Source organism: Mobula hypostoma, chromosome 2 (assembly GCF_963921235.1).
Source record: "Mobula hypostoma chromosome 2, sMobHyp1.1, whole genome shotgun sequence".
In the NCBI taxonomy this organism is placed as follows: Eukaryota; Metazoa; Chordata; class Chondrichthyes; order Myliobatiformes; family Myliobatidae; genus Mobula; species Mobula hypostoma.
Window position 1 is genome coordinate 137138052 of NC_086098.1, and position 16250 is coordinate 137154301.

Genomic DNA, 16250 nt, shown 5'->3' on the forward strand with positions numbered 1-16250 from the left:
TGCTGGAAATGGCTATTGAGGAAATAATAGCAGGACTCTTGGAAAATTGTAGTGCAATTATGTAGAGTCAACATGATTTTATGAAAGGGAAATTGTATTTGACAGACCTTTTAAGAGTTCTTTTGAGGATCTTTTGAACAGGACAGATAAAAGGGAAGCAATAAATGTGTGCGGATTTCCAAAAGGCATTTAATAGGGGTACATTTGAGCTAGAGTACAAGGTAAAAGCGCGTTGCACTGTGGGGTAGATGATTGGTTAAACTGAAAATGAGTCTAATAAATAGGTTACCCTGAGATTGGCTAAGGATAACTAGTGGTTTGCTATAAGGTTGGATCTGGACCGCTGCCATTTACAGCCTTTATTAATATAACTTGCAACAAGGCAGGAAGTGCACAGAAAATTGGCAGATGGAGGTAAATAATGAACTCAAATTAAGCAAGTGGAGTGTAATGGGGGAAGTGCAACATGATCCAGTCTGGAACGATAAAGAGAAAAGCAAATACTGTGTCAAGTGGAAGAAGATGCCAGATTATCCAGATTGAGATTTTATACTAGAAACACAAGGTGAGCAAACTGGTGCACCAAGTTATTGAAAGGCAAATGAAATGATAGCCATTGTTGCATGGGGGGTTGAGTAGGAAGAGTCTCTACAAATGTATAGAGTCCACATAAGATATACACTTGCACAGCAAGCAGGTCAGATGAGCTTCTACTTGTATCAGTTTGAGAGATGATCTTTTTGAACTATAAGAATTTTGAGAGGGTTTTGTTGCTAAGAGAATGTCACATCTGAACAACGAGTGATCAAGAAGGAAATGAGGAGAAATTTCTTGAAAGGCCACAGATTTTGGAATTCTCTATCGCAACCACTGGTTGTTCAATCTCAAGGATTAGAGGGACAGGAAATGAAGTAGAAGTTGGTTCAAGAGCGTTATGCCATGATGAAAATGGCTGTTTCCGTCTCAATGTGCCAAATGGCCTACCCTTTCACCGTTTCTACCTCCAACCCAAGATCCACAAACCTGCCTGTCCTGGCCGACCTATTGTCTCAGCTTGCTCCTGCCCCACCGAACTCGTTTCTGCATACCTCGACACGGTTTTATCACCCCTTGTTCAATCCCTTCCGACCTATGTTCGTGACACTTCTCACGCTCTTAAACTTTTCGATGATTTTAAGTTCCCTGGCCCCCAATTTTCACCATGGATCCCCAGTCCTTATATACTTCCATCCCCCATCAGGAAGGTCTCAAAGCTCACCGCTTCTTTTTGGATTCCAGACCTAACTAGCTCCCCTCTACCACCATTCTGCTCCGTCTAGCGGAATTAGTCCTTACTCTTAATAATTTCTCCTTTGGCTCCTCCCACGTCCTCCAAACTAAAGGTGTAGCTATGGGCACCCGTATGGTCCTAGCTATGCCTGCCTTTTTGTTGGGTTTGTGGAACAATCTATGTTCCGTGCCTATTCTGGTATCTGTCCCCCACTTTTCCTTCGCTACATCAATGACTGCATTGGCGCTGCTTCCTGCACGCATGCAGAACTCGTTGACTTTATTAACTTTGCCTCCAACTTTCACCCTGCCCTCATTTACCTGGTCCATTTCCGACACCTCCCTCCCCTTTCTAGATCTTTCTGTCTTTGTCTCTGGAGACAGCTTATCCACTGATGTCTACTATAAGCCGACTGACTCTCACAGCTATCTGGACTATTCCTCTTCTCACCCTGTCTCTAGCAAAAACGCCATCCCCTTCTCGCAATTCCTCCGTCTCCGCCGCATCTGCTCTCAGGATGAGGCTTTTCATTCTAGGACGAGGGAGATGTCTTCCTTTTTTAAAGAAAGGGGCTTCTCTTCCTCCACTATCAACCCTGCTCTTAAACGCATCTCCCCCATTTCACGTACATCTGCTCTCACTCCATCCTCCCGCCACCCCACTAGGAATAGGGTTCCCCTGGTCCTCACCTACCACCCCACCAGCCTCCGGGTCCAACATATTATTCTCCGTAACTTCCGCCACCTCCAACGGGATCCCACCACTAAGCACATCTTTCCCTCCCCACCTCTCTCTGCATTCCACAGGGATTGCTCCCTACGCAACTCCCTTGTCCATTCGTCCCCCCCATCCCTCCCCACTGATCTCCCTCCTGGCACTTATCCGTGTAAGCGGAACAAGTGCTACACATGCCCTTACACTTCCTCCCTTACCACCATTCAGGGCCCCAAACAGTCCTTCCAGGTGAGGAAACACTTCACCTGTGAGTCGACTGGGGTGATATACTGCGTCCGGTGCTCCCGATGTGGCCTTTTATATATTGGCGAGACCCGACGCAGACTGGGAGACGACTTTGCTGAACATCTACGCTCTGTCTGCCAGAGGAAGCAGGATCTCCCAGTGGCCACACATTTTAATTCCACATCCCATTCCCATTCTGAAATGTCTATCCACGGCCTCCTCTACTGTAAAGATGAAGCCACACTCAGGTTGGAGGAACAACACCTTATATTCCGTCTGGGTAGCCTCTAACCTGATGGCATGAACATCGACTTCTCTAACTTCCGCTAAGGCCCCACCTCCCCCTCGTACCCCATCTGTTACTTATTTTTATGCACACATTCTTTCTCTCACTCTCCTTTTTCTCCCTCTGTCCCTCTGAATATACCTCTTGCCCATCCTCTGGGTCTCCCCCCCCCCCGTCTCTTGTCTTTCTTCCCTGACCTCCTGTCCCATGATCCTCTCGTATCCCCTTTTGCCTATCACCTGTCCAGCTCTTGGCTCCATCCCTCCCCCTCCTGTCTTCTCCTATCATTTTGAATCTCCCCCTCCCCCTCCAACTTTCAAATCTCTTACTCACTCTTCCTTCAGTTAGTCCTGACGAAGGGTCTCGGCCTGAAACGTCGACTGCACCTCTTCCTAGAGATGCTGCCTGGCCTGCTGCGTTCACCAGCAACTTTGATGTGTGTTACCCTTTCACCTAGTTCCTTTATGGGTAGCATCATGGAGCGTCCTTTGCTTCATGTGTGAATGTAGTCTTACTTCATGTGCTCTATCCCAGTGATAACTCACAAGTGACAAGTGATAGGAAAACTGAGCAAGTTTGTGCAAGCTTATTGTTGTCATTGGCATATGTACACAGAATGAATGCCATGAAAATTAGCTTTTTGCAGCACATATAAGATGAGGCAGGCGTAAGTTGTCTTGATCTTAAATGCTCATAAATTACAGACGTGCAAAATAAACAGGATAAATGTAACGAAACTTGTACATGGCTGTGTGTGTGTGTGTGTGTGTGTGTGTGTGTGTGTGTGTGTGTGTGTGTGTGTGTGGAGAGAGACAGAGAGAAAATGAGAATGAACAATCGGAGGCAGTGTTAAGGATTTTCAGACTGGTTCAGAAACCTGAAAGTTGTTGAACTTTGAGATGAAGGTCTTCGAGCTCCTGTTGCTCCTGCCTGCTGGCAGCATGGAGAAAAGAGTGTGGCTAGGATGCTGGATGCTACCTTCCTGAGACATCTCATCTTAAGATGTCCTCAGTGGGAAGAGCTGTACCTGCCCAGGGATGAAACTGCCTGGACCCACCACGCTCCACAGCCGGTTGCTTTTTCGTGCATTGGAGTTTTTTTTTTAAACCGGGCTGTGATGTAACCAGTCAGAATGCCTTCCACTGTGCATCTGCGGAATTGTTAATAAAGGAAGCAGTACTAATTAGAAAGACAATTTTTTGTTGTCTGTGTTATTAGTGGGTTGGTTGCAGGGATGATCGGAGAAACTGGATTAGGCAGTGTTCCCTTGACTGCCTGACAGCTGTGAGCAGTTGGCAGTGAAGGGCCATTGCAACAAGGATCCCTTGCTCTCTCTCTGCACAGAATCTGTGTTTGCTACTGGCAGCGCCTGTTTGCTGTGCGATTGACTTTGGTCAAAGCTCCAAACCTCAGATGCTATCCCAGCCATTTCCCCATCCATCCTACCTTCACACCCCTCACTGGTCGTGAATGCGGATGAGACCCAGCAGGTCATCAGCAACTGTGAATCTGATTTCTTGCATTGAGTGTGCTCGGAATTAATTACTTCAACCAGTCCTTAATTTAGAAAGATAAATTTCTACACGTAATGTAACATTTCTTTGGAGCCTTTAAAGTATATTCTCTCTTCTCTCTCCAACAGGTCTTCCGTCATATTTGTATGTGAAGCAATGTAAAATCCTGAATGTTAGAGAGCCCTTGGTAAGTAGCAACCTGGTCATATTGCCTGTCTGTGCATAGGGAAGAGAGAGCTGGTCATTTATGTTTTCCCATTCTGCAATGTCTGTAAGCTTGTGGGGCCATTTCAGTTTGGTTTTCTGTTGTGCTGAATATCTAGAGTAAGAGGCTAGTCAAGATGAGTTTATGATCAGTGTTGTACAGTGTGGATGAAATCAGCGAAGGGACAGAGTCACTGGTAGGTACAAAGCAGCTTCTTTATTCAACACACCAAAGTACAGCAGGCATCATACGGATGGAGACGCTTTCCGTAGAAAGGTCTGCTAGTCCAATGTGGGCTCGATATTTGAATGCTAAACACAAAGGCAATCACTACTTAAAAAGTTATAGACAATGCATAGACAATGCTTCCTATTGAAGCTACATACAAAATATTACACCACCTAACTGCATCCTTTCCTTCCGACACCAAAATGTCTGGGTTGGTATCCACAGCCTTTAGGAATGCAAGTTAAATCCACAATACATTTATTTGGCATTTTACGTGCTAACATAGAAGACAATTAATATTTATAAAGTATAGATAATACTGTCTTCGAAACTACAGCATCAGGTCAAACTACGGCACCAGAAGCATCTGGTATTCTCACCTTTTTAGGAAGCGCATTGTTGTGAACTCAATCCACAGTACTTTGTCAAATAGAAGTCTGGTGGCCAAAGTCATTTAAGCGTAAACAAATCATCTACTCAAAAAAATCCGCTCTAACAATCACAAGCACAAACATGGTGAGGTACAGGTACAATGGAAAAACCTGTAGCCACATCAGAAAACACAATCTGTAGACTCGGACAGCACACAAAGTTACTTGGGTCCATTCTAGCCGCAAGCTAAACCTCCCTTCCTGCAGACTGCTGCTTTGTCTGATATGTCCCTGATCGAAGTCACCGGAGAGACACTGAAAATGGTGATAGAGAAGTCTCAGCACAACAAGTAGCCAGCTTTCTGGAGACACACTTGGCAGAGGCTCACACCCAAAGGTACATCACATTTTTATACCCTTAAGATCAAAGGTAATAGTAGGTGATTCAATGCAGCTTCAATAGTTACAAGGACATTGTTTACTTCAATACTTTGGGTTGACAAATGGCTCCTTTGAAGTACATAATGGAAGCTCATTTGGATGGATAAGACTCCTCTGAAGGCCCAAGCACCTTTGGGAGAAACTAACAAATATTTTAAAACCTTTTGATGACAGAGAGCCAAGCACCCAAAATCAATGTTATCAGGTCTGTCTCTAAGTTCATAAATATGATGAGTACACAAAAACTATTGATTGCCTATACCTGCGACCATATTTGATATGCTAAGTGACAACATCCATCTCGTCTGCCAGTCTGAACTCGAGTCACAATGGTGGCAATAAACTGGGCCAAGTTCCCTGGTTTGATGCGAGCCAATTAACATAACCCCATCGTCTGGGCCCTTGCATATGCAACCTCTTAGTTTGCGGAGCAGTCTGTAGTTTTAACTTCAATTTACTGCTTGCAATTTACAAAAATTGAAAGTTCTTATTCTTATTTACAATACGAACTGAAGCCTGGTTCTTGTTTGAATTAATATCTGCTGTATTCACATAACTCCGGAAGGCTCCCTAACCATGTCTACTTTTTAGTATCCATTGCACAAGCAGGGATATGCCATTCTGTCTGCCCAGACTATCAGTCATTCAATAAGATGGTCAACTGATGTTGGTGTGTGCTCCATTTTGCTGCCTGCTTCCAATATAGCTCAGCTCCACTGCAGTCCGAAACTTTAGATTAATCTAAAGTTTGAATTTGCACTGACTTGATCGCCACCTCTCTCTGGGTAGAATATTTTAGATTCACAAGCCTCCTTATCTCAGTAAAAGTTCATGATTCTTTCTCCCGAGATAGTGCAGAATTCTATGAGAAACATCTCTGGTAAGCCTCTCACCATTTTGTATGTTTCAATATTACTTGTTATTCTTCCCAACTTTATAGAGAATAGAGGCTCATTTTACTTGATTGTGAAAACAAAAGCACCCTTCAACCCAAGCATTAAATATTGTGAACCTTTTTCATGTCTATGAAGTATATACATGCTTTCTAAAGCCAGCAGAGTACTGTGTAGTACTCAGTATGTGGCCTCTTTATGGTTGCAATACTTGTATCCCATCCTGCTTGCAACCAAGACTAAAATTCCAATGGCCTTAATGACTTATTGTAATTCACTTTTCTGTTCTTACCAAAGTGAATACTTCATATTTCCCATTAGTTATGCTTCATTTGTCCTCCATTTGCTCACTTATATCCTGACTGTCCCTTGACAGAGTTTGTATGCTCCTTGCAACTTGCTAATGGCCAACCTTTGCAACCTCAGCAAGCATGGTCACTTAATTAGGACCTCGTACAGCATCACAGTGGGAACTGGAGCTATTGTTCAATCTGTCCCAAGAAAATTTAATATCTTGCTGAAATCCGAACAGGGGTTTCAGAAGGCTAATTACCCTCCAGAGCCTATTCTGTCATTGATGCAATCCCAGATTCACCAGCCCACATAAACCATTTCTGTGTCAGACACAGCCACAGTTCCTGTTAGGAAGCACTGTGTAATATCTTGACTTCACATTGCTGAAAGTGCCCTCATGTAGAAGCAATGCTGTAGCAATGGACCTTGAAGCTATGACACCAAAGTTCAAAGAAAATTTATTATCAAAGTCCATGTCATTTTCTTGTGGGCATACTCAATAAATCTTTAGTAGAATCAATGAAAGGCTGCACCAACCTGGGAGAAGAATACAAATGTTTTATTTTGGTCCTTTAACATGACTGAGTGCAGGTTTAGACATTGTCTGTTTGGTGTTTTCTTCCATGGGCTTAGTTCAAGTATTTAGATTGTATGCATTTGTGCCAGCTTTTAATGTGGCTAATTAAGTGTGTGATTGACTTGGTTAAAAAAGATCTATTATCTTCAAGTTACCAGTCAGTTAAACCTTGTGTAATGATTGTAGCCTGGCTCATTGCTGAAGAGTTCCCACAATGCTCTTCTGTTCTTTGAGCTGATTGACTTAAACTTTGTGATATCTGGAACTTGATGTTACTTATGATGAAGCAAAGGTGTATTGGTGCAAGAGGAGGTGCTGGATCATATCAAAATCTGTCATCACATTTCCTTATTGCTTAACCTTTATGTAAATTATTTACCTTGGGCCATTCTTTTCTCTTTTTTTTGTAATTTATTTTTTATTGATGTTCATCATCAAACAAACATTTCCATAAGATGTATTTCAGATACTGTACATATATATCATATAGTCATATTTGTCACAAATCTCCACATAATATTTATCTTAGGTATACACTTATAGAAAGGAAAGGTAAGAAAGAACTATCGAAAGAAGAAAACTATGTACAAAGTAGGGAGCAATTTTTTTACAACATATTCATTGACTTGTGAGAATAAAATCAGGCCTATGAGGTGTTATGTAGTTAAACCATTTTTCCCAGTATGAATCAAATTGTTCCAACTTAAGATTAACAGATGCTGTTATCTTCTCCATTTTGTAAATGTCCATGGTAAATTTCCATCTATGCGCTTAAAGTTGGGCTCTCCTGTGATGACCGTTTCCTGGTCAGGGTCTTTTTACCAGCCGCCAGCAGTATATTCATTAAATATTTATCTCTTTTCAACTATTCTTGAGGTATATACCCAAAATATATGGTCTTACTCTCTAAGGGTATTTCACTTTTAAAGATGTCTTGTAGGGCATTGTGTATCCCACTTCAATAGTCTTTGATAACAGGGCAGTCCCAGAAAACATGATAATGGTTTGCATTTTGATTTCCACAATTTCTGCAGCAAACAGGGAGGTTACTATCATAATGGGATTTCTGAGAGGGTATAATAAAATATCTTATCAAGTTTTTCCACCCGAACTCCCTCCATTTCTGTGAACTGGTACACTTCCATTGATACCTCCATAGTATTGTCCATTCTTCCTCAGATATTATTATCCCTCCTTCATTCTCCCATTTTGTTTTAATGTATGAAGTGGAACGTGTTTTAAGATTTGACAAACCTTTATACATGCTTGAAATGATTCTACTACCGTTGTCTGAATTATATGCTTTTCTAAATAGCTCTATCAGACATGTACTTGCCTTGGTTACATTTTTAACTGTCCTACTAACATACTGTCGCATCTCTAAATATCGATAAAAGTCTTGTTTTTCAAATAAGTGTTTCTGTTTGAACATTTCAAAACTGAACAGTGTTCCTTCTTTCATTATATTGCAGGCCATTCTTTTTTCTTAATTCAGTTTGTTAATGCTCTTTTCACCAATGCCATTGAGTGATTTTTTAAATAAACTGTGGCCGGTATTATGATGTGATATTGCTCTGCCTTGTCAGAAGTGCTAGTTTAGAAATTCAGACCTTTTCAGAAATAAATAACTTTTCAGGGATGTGAGTTCAAATATTGCTTGTTTCTGAATAGACAGTGATGGCGACAAGTCTTGGGCTGAATCACACCACCCTAATATTCAATGGAGCACTTGTGTTAGTGAGTCACCCCAGGTGCCTGGTGCGGACTCTGCATCGGTTGCACACACAGTGACATTGTTATTAGTGTGTAAACAGTAGTTGGGGTACATTGTGCAGGGATGCTCTATATTTCCCCAGCATTTGGACATAACCAGGATGTTCAGCCAAGAACGTTCCCTTCAATTTCAGTAACTTATCTGGTCTTGAGTCTTGTCGTCTATCAACCAGCCACATACGCAGCTTCGCAACTTCCGCCATCAGTCCGTAATCAATTCACCCCCTCCCCCACCCACAACTTGCAGCCCCAGATTTGGTGCATTTCCTTCTGTAGCGTTCAGTGGAAAGAGTGTGCTGGACTGCCAGTGAATGTGTACGAGAAGAGAGGGCGAGAGCAGGGGTTGTAGGTGCATGTGTTGGTTGCACCTTGCCTGTGGTTGGAACTCATTCTCTCACATTTGATATCACATCACTCTTAAGAGTGCGATTCTCACCATTTCCCACTCAGGTTCATTATCAATGATGTGCATTGTAAAACTTCTTGTTTTATGGAGTGGTACAGTGCAATATACAAAAAAACACAAATTCATAGAAGTTACAATAAGAAATATAAAATTAGAAATAAGTGGAGCAAAAGCAGTGCAAAATAGGTTGGATTCATGGATTGTTCAGAAATCTGATGGCAGAGGGTAAGAATCTGTTCCTAAAATGTTGTATGTGTGCTTTCAGGCTCCTGTACCACCTCCCTGGTGGTAGTAATGAGAAGGGGGCATGTCCTGGGTGATGGGGGTCCTTAACGATGGATGCCAGCACTTTGAAGTTGTCCTCAGTGCTGGGGAGGCCAGTGCCCATGATGGAGCTGGCTGAGTTTACAACTTTCTGCAGCTTTTTCTGATCCTCTGCCATGCCAGATGGTGATGCAACCAGTTGGAATGCTCTCCATTTCTCTCTGAGCTTGGACTGAAATATAACCACCATGCCTTCTTTGTGATTGCATCGATATGTTGGGTCCAGGGTAGATCTTTAGAGATTTTGACACCCAAGGACTTGAAACTGCTCACCTTTTCCACTCCTGACCCCTCAGTGAGGACTGGTATGTGTCCTTCTGAATTCCTCGTCCCACGATCAATTCTTTGGTCTTACTGACACTGAGTGCAAGGTTAATGTGACACCACTCAAGCTGCTGACATATCTCGCTCCTGTACGTCTCCTCGTCACCATCTGAGATTCTGCCAGAAATAGCTGTGTCATGGGCGAATTTATGGGCGGCGTTTGAGCCGTGCCAAGCCACACAAGCACGGGTGTAGAGAGAGTAGAGCAGCGGGCAAAGTGTTCATTCTTGAGGTGCGCCGGTGTTGATTTTCAGTGAGGAAATGGTTATTTCCGATCTGTACTGACTATGGTCTCACGAGGAGGAAGTCAAGGATCCAGTTGTGGAGGTTTTGAAGTTGGATTATTAATGTTGAGGGGGTGATGAGCTGTAATCAATAAACAGCAGCCTGAAGGAGGCATTGCTGTTGTCTGGGTGATCCAAAGCTGAGAGAAGAGCCAGTGAGATTGCATCCACTGCAGACCTGTTGTGGCAAATTCCACTGGATCCAGGCTCTTGCTTATCAGGAGTTAATTCTAGCCATGACCAGCTTGTCAAAGCACTTCATCACAGTAGATGTGAGTGCCTCCTGCACACTGATCATTGAGGCAGCTCTCCCTGGTCGTCCTGGGTACTGGTATGACTGTCGCCCTTTTGAAGCAGGTGGGGACCTCCAACTGCAGCAGTGAGAGATCGAAGATGCCCTGGAATGCTCCCACCAGTCGGTTAGCAGAGGTTCTCACTGCCCGCCAGGCACTATCAGGGCTTGGCACCTCACGAGGGCTGACCCCCTTGAAAGATGATCTGACATCAACCTCCGAGACAAAGATCACCAGGGTCACCAGATGCTGCAGGGATTCCCTTTCAAAGCCTGCATAAAAGGCATTCATCTTGTCGGGGAGCCATTTGTGATGTTAGGTTTCACTTGGTGGCAAGTGTGCAAACAGTAGTATAAAATAAATCTCTGCCCTTGTAAAGTGCACATCATTGAATTGAATTTACTTTATTACTTACATCCTTCATATACATGAGGAGTAAAAAGCTTTACGTTACGTCTCCATTCAAATGTGCAATGTGAAATTATAGTAATTTATAATAAATATTATGTATAACAAGATAGTCAATATAACATAGAAATACAGTTGTGTCAGCGTGAATTAATCAGTCTGATGACCTGGTGGAAGAAGCTGTCCCAGAGCCTGTTGGTCCTGGTTTTTATGCTGTGGTACTGTTTCCCGGATGGTAGCAGCTGGAACAGTTTGTGGTCGGGGTGACTCAGGTCCCCAATGATCCTACAGGCCCTTTTTACACGCCTGTCTCTGTAAATGTCCTGAATAGTGGGAAGTTCACATCTACAGATGCGCTGGGCTGTCCGCACCACTCTCTGCAGAGCCCTGTGATTGAGGGAAGTACAGTTCCCATACCAGGCAGTGATGCATCCAGTCAGGATGCTCTCAGTTGTACCCCTATAGAAAGTTCTTAGGATTTGGGGGCCCAAACCAAACTTTTTCAATGGTCTGAGGTGAAACAGGCACTGTTGTGCCTTTTTCACCACACAGCTAGTGTGTACAGACCACATGAGATCCTTGGTGATGTTTATGCCGAGGAATTTATAGCTGTTCACTCTCTCAACCCCAGATTCATTGATGTCTATAGGGTTTAGCCCATCTCCATTCCTCCTCTAATCCACAACCAGCTCCTTTGATTTTGCAACATTGAGGGAGAGGTTGTTTTAATACCACTGTGCCAGGCTGATGACATCCTCTCTGTAGGCTGCCTCATTATTATTTGAGATTTAGCCAATCAGTGTATTGTCGTCAGGTATAGGTATTGAATAACCTATAGCATTCTCTGCTATTGACTCGGGAAAAGTTACTCTGGTTGTTTAATGCTGAAAAACCAGTCGTGTCACAAGTTTTCATAACACTTCTTCCAGCTGATCCTTTTTGGGCATTGTTTCAATGGGAGAATCACACTTTGCCGTTTTATCCATAATTATCACGGTCTCAGTCCCAGTAATTTTAATCTCGGTTACCCAGGTGGTGGGTGCAGAATAGTTCATTGTGCAGTTTAACCTCGTTCAAACTTGACACAAGGGCACTTCAGATCACGTCACCCTGAATCATTGCTAGAGAGGGGTTTTTAACTGTCATCGGGCCAGGTTGAAATCTGAATGTTGCTTGTCTTTTGAGCAGCACTGTGAGTGGGTTCAGGTTAATGGTACCTGGCATCCACAGGGTCGATTATTGCCTACAGAGCAGTAAAGGCTGTAGTCCAAGGGTTCCCAACCTGTTTTTATGCCATGGAACCTTGCCATTAACCAATGGGTCTGTGAACTGTGGACCTCAGACCTGGGAATCCCTGCTGGTCTATGGTTGATGTCATCAGATAAGCAATTTGACCGGATGATGGATCGGACAAGATCTCAACATCTGCAAAATAAGATGATCTTCCATTCTTACTGATCGGAGTGTGGAGTTGGTGCTGAGTAAATCAGGTTGTTCCTCGTCCCACTTACAGACTTGTCCTGCTGCTGCTGTTCTGCTCAGTAACATGTGGAAGTCACTATGTACCATTAAAAGTCCTCATAGAAAAGTCCCCTAGTTCCCATCAGTGGTGGGTACTCTGGTATATTCACTCGACTGGGGTAGCTGAGTGTTCAAAGAACTGAGCAAGTGTGCAGAGCAACACATACGTCATGACGAAGGGTCTCGGCCCGAAACGTCGACTGTACCTCTTCCTACAGATGCTGCCTGGCTGCTGCATTCACCAGCAATTTTTATGTGTGTTGCTTGAAATTCCAGCATCTGCAGATTTCCTCAAGTGTGCAGAGGCCTGGATTGCTGATTTGGAGAAAACACAGTGCTGGTCAGACAGCATCTGTGGAGGTAGAAGCAGAAATGGTGTTACAGACTGATGGAGTTTCAGCATTCGGAAAGACTAGATATCTGGTTGTTGAATCCAGTGGCAGCTGTGTATCGTGTTTGGTTAGGCACTGAGTTGCTGTGTTCCTCACGTTTACACTGGACTTCATGGAGAGAGTGTAGATCAAAGACAGGTCAAAGTGGGATGGAGAATTGTCAAGGAAGAAGCAATGACTCATTCGAAGTGAAGTGACTGCTGTGCAGAATATCCCCATTCATCCCATAAAAGTGTAGCTTGCACTTGAATTCTGCATTTCTGACTTCTGTCTTTCGACCGCTGCACTGTTTCTTTGAAACACAGTCTAATCTTTGAGGAATTAGTGCCTCACCTTCCAGCCAGGCATGTTGCGGCCTTTGGGATGTAGCACTGAACTATTTCAGAAAGCCAGCCTTTCCAGTTTGGCAGGACCAGTTTTGAGGAAAACTCATCCTTCTGAAACTGTTCCTCTCTCCACAGGTGCTGCCTGACTGGCTGAGTATTTCGAGCACTTTCAGTTTTCATTTCCAGAATGTGCAGATTGCTGCTTTTCCATTCCTGATCTGGAGATTTAAATTGCAAATCCAGCTTAACAGATGAGAAGTATAAATACAAATAGTTAAATAAATGTAGAAATTAACCTAATAAGTTAGCATAATGATTGTGACAGAAGGTATATTATTTATATTTTAGGATCTAGATTGGCTGGCCAGGAGTCTAGAACTGCTAATATAACTAATTCTTCACTGGGACAATTGGAGATAAGTTATGAATGTCTCGTAAAGGAGTAGTTCTTTTTTAAAAAAAGTCAGCTCCCAAGATGCTATCAGCTCAATGGATAAAGAAAATTCTTTTTATATCTTGGTTATGTATGGCCTAATTCCTCGACCAGTCAGCAGTTACACAAGTAAAGCACAACGGGTTTCTGTTTGTGTAAGTGGCTAATTTGGTCTTGAATGCTTGGCACTGCATGACAGGTTTGCGGTGTGGTCAGATGCACTTGGTTAAGTACCGTATCACACAATCTCTTAGGGCTGCGTCATGGCTAATTTCTTCCAATAAACTATAAATTGCAGTCATTCTTCGTGCTGAAGAGGAAGCTCACTTCCTGCGACAGGTCCTGCGCTTATTTATGCGTAAACTGTATAGTTGGCAGCTCTCTGGAAGCTAGTCATGTGAGCTGAACGAGCACTGGTAATTACTGCAAATTCTACCAGTTGCCCGAGAGATCAACATGAGAAACCCCACTTCGGAAATTTTAGAATATAATACCAACTGATTTATCTTTTGCTCCATTTTGTTGCTGTGCTGAGGTTTTTTGCCCTGGAGTCCAATTTTCTTCTGCTCGATTATAAATTCCTGGGGATTTGAGTTGGAAATGTGCTGTGAATTGAATTGTGTCTTCATGGTAGAAAATTGCTTTCGTTATTGCTTTGTCTGTCTGCCTTTAGCATGGGGGTGATTAGCGAGCTCGTAAAATGAATGTGTACTCGTTGCCTGTGTGTGTTTTGGACATTGTCAAAATTGCAAGTATTACGGAACTCAATGGGAAAAGAATTTGAAGCTTAGCTGTTGGAAGCCGTGCAACTAAATGACCAGCTGAATACTCTGAAATGGGTTTAATTGTGGAGATGAATCGGACCAATGGAAGTCCCCAGGTGACGACAGGGTTCCATTCCTGAGAAGCCATGCTAATTGTAAGTAGGAAGTAAAGAGAACCAGCTGTAATAGGAGAGTGAGAGGGCACAGGAGGAGAAGCTGCCACCTAGCCTCACTGTCCAGAGAGTGAGTCTTCTGAGCATGCCCAGTTCTGCCCAGCTCATCCCAGCCCCTGACTATTGTGGCTTGAGGTGGGTGGGATAAGGAGAGAAATGCCCCAGTCCCATCTGGCAGAAGATGCCTCCGGCAGCCCTCAAGTTCAATTTGTCGGTCTCCAAATTGCTCGTTCGTTTGTGTGGGCCATCCTAAAGTCCAATGCTCATACCTGAGGAAGGCTTGTAAGCTCTTCTCTGAAGTTTGCCTGCTGCCAAGGTTAGCAATCTTTTGCATTGTCTTGAAAAGAACAGAGTTCTCCCACTGTATTCGTCTGTTTGCTTGTCTCCACCAGCGTAGGTAAATCTGGTTATCTGGTCGCAGCACTTTAATCCCTTTTCTGCTCTGTTTCGTACATGACCACTGTGACTTCAAATCACCTGGCCCTGCCCCACTCTCATTTCCTCGGAGAGATGGAGAAACCTTATGGGAATCAGGAAAAATCTGTAGAAGTACACACAAGTTGCTGGAGGAGCTCAGCTGGCCATGCAGCTTCTATGGAAACGAATGAACGGTTGACATTTCAGACCGAGATGCTTCTTCGGGACTGGAAAGGAGGTGGGAAGACACCAGAATAAAACAAAAAGTTGGGGGAGAGGGTAGGAGGTCAAGCTACAAGGTGATGGGTAAAGCCAGATGGGTAGGAAAGACAAAGGGCTGAGAGGAAGGAATCTGATGGGAGAGGAGAGTGAACCACCGGAGAAAGGAAAATCTGTTGAAAATCCTTTCATCCTTATACTTTATACTTTTATACTTTATTGACGCCAAACAATTGATACTAGAATGTACAGTCATCACAGCGATATTTGATTCTGCGCTTCCCGCTCCCTGGATTACAAATCGATAGTAAAATATTAAAAATTTTAATTATAAATCATAAATAGAAAATAGAAAAATGGAAAGTAAGGTAGTGCAAAAAAACTGAGATGCAGATCCGGATATTTGGAGGGTACGGCCCAGATCCGGGTCAGGATCCGATGGTAACCTAGAAAATTCCCAGAAGCTGCCATTTTCTAGAGGCCAGTAGTTTGCCCAGAAGCAGGGCCCCATTCACCTTTCCCTAGCACTGAAAGGCAGGTGGACTTGGGATTGGTGGGAGGTGGCAGATAGGTGGGTTTTCCGAGGAGATGAGTTTCTGAAGTTGAGGAGAGCTGGGGAAGTCGTACTTTTTTCAGCTGCTGACACTGGCTGTCATTCATGCCCTTTCTGAATTGTCTTTGGAACAAAAGCAGAATGAGCACTGGACAGCACAGGAACAGGCCTTCCAGCCCATCATGTCTGTGCCAACCACAATGTCAACCTCAAGTAATCCCATCTATTTGTATAGAGTTGGAAAAGCTCGACTAGTCTTGCGTCAAAGATGGTTCAGAGTAGTTGTGCAAGTAGTGTTACCAAGTCTTGTCTGGTTCAGGTGGGGGAGAAGCTGTACCTATTGAAATGATTCTAGGGCAGGGGTTCCCAACCTTTTTTGTGCTATGGACCAATACCATTGACTGAGGCATCTGTGAAACCCAGGTTGCGAACCCCTGTTCTGGGGAATGTAATGAGACACACAAACCAGTGTTTCTGAAACTTCCTTTAGATTTGGTAGAAAAGATTCAGTCAGGAGCATCATGGATCGGTACTTGAGAGGGAATAATCTGCAGGTCCAAGATGATTGGTACTGATTACATTGCTATGCAAGAAGCTGGCA

At 43.5% G+C, this 16250-nt stretch overlaps 1 protein-coding gene across 9 annotated transcripts in view; it reads left to right on the forward strand.

The window, feature by feature from the left end:
- The window catches only part of LOC134342509 (tyrosine-protein kinase Fyn), a 235992-nt gene that overhangs the window by 91661 nt on the left and 128081 nt on the right, over positions 1-16250 (forward strand). For all 9 annotated transcript variants that reach the window (XM_063040742.1, XM_063040741.1, XM_063040736.1 and 6 more), the window contains exon 2: positions 4159-4217. The gene's annotated coding sequence lies outside the window, so the exon portion shown is untranslated. The remainder of the gene's footprint in view (positions 1-4158; positions 4218-16250) is intronic.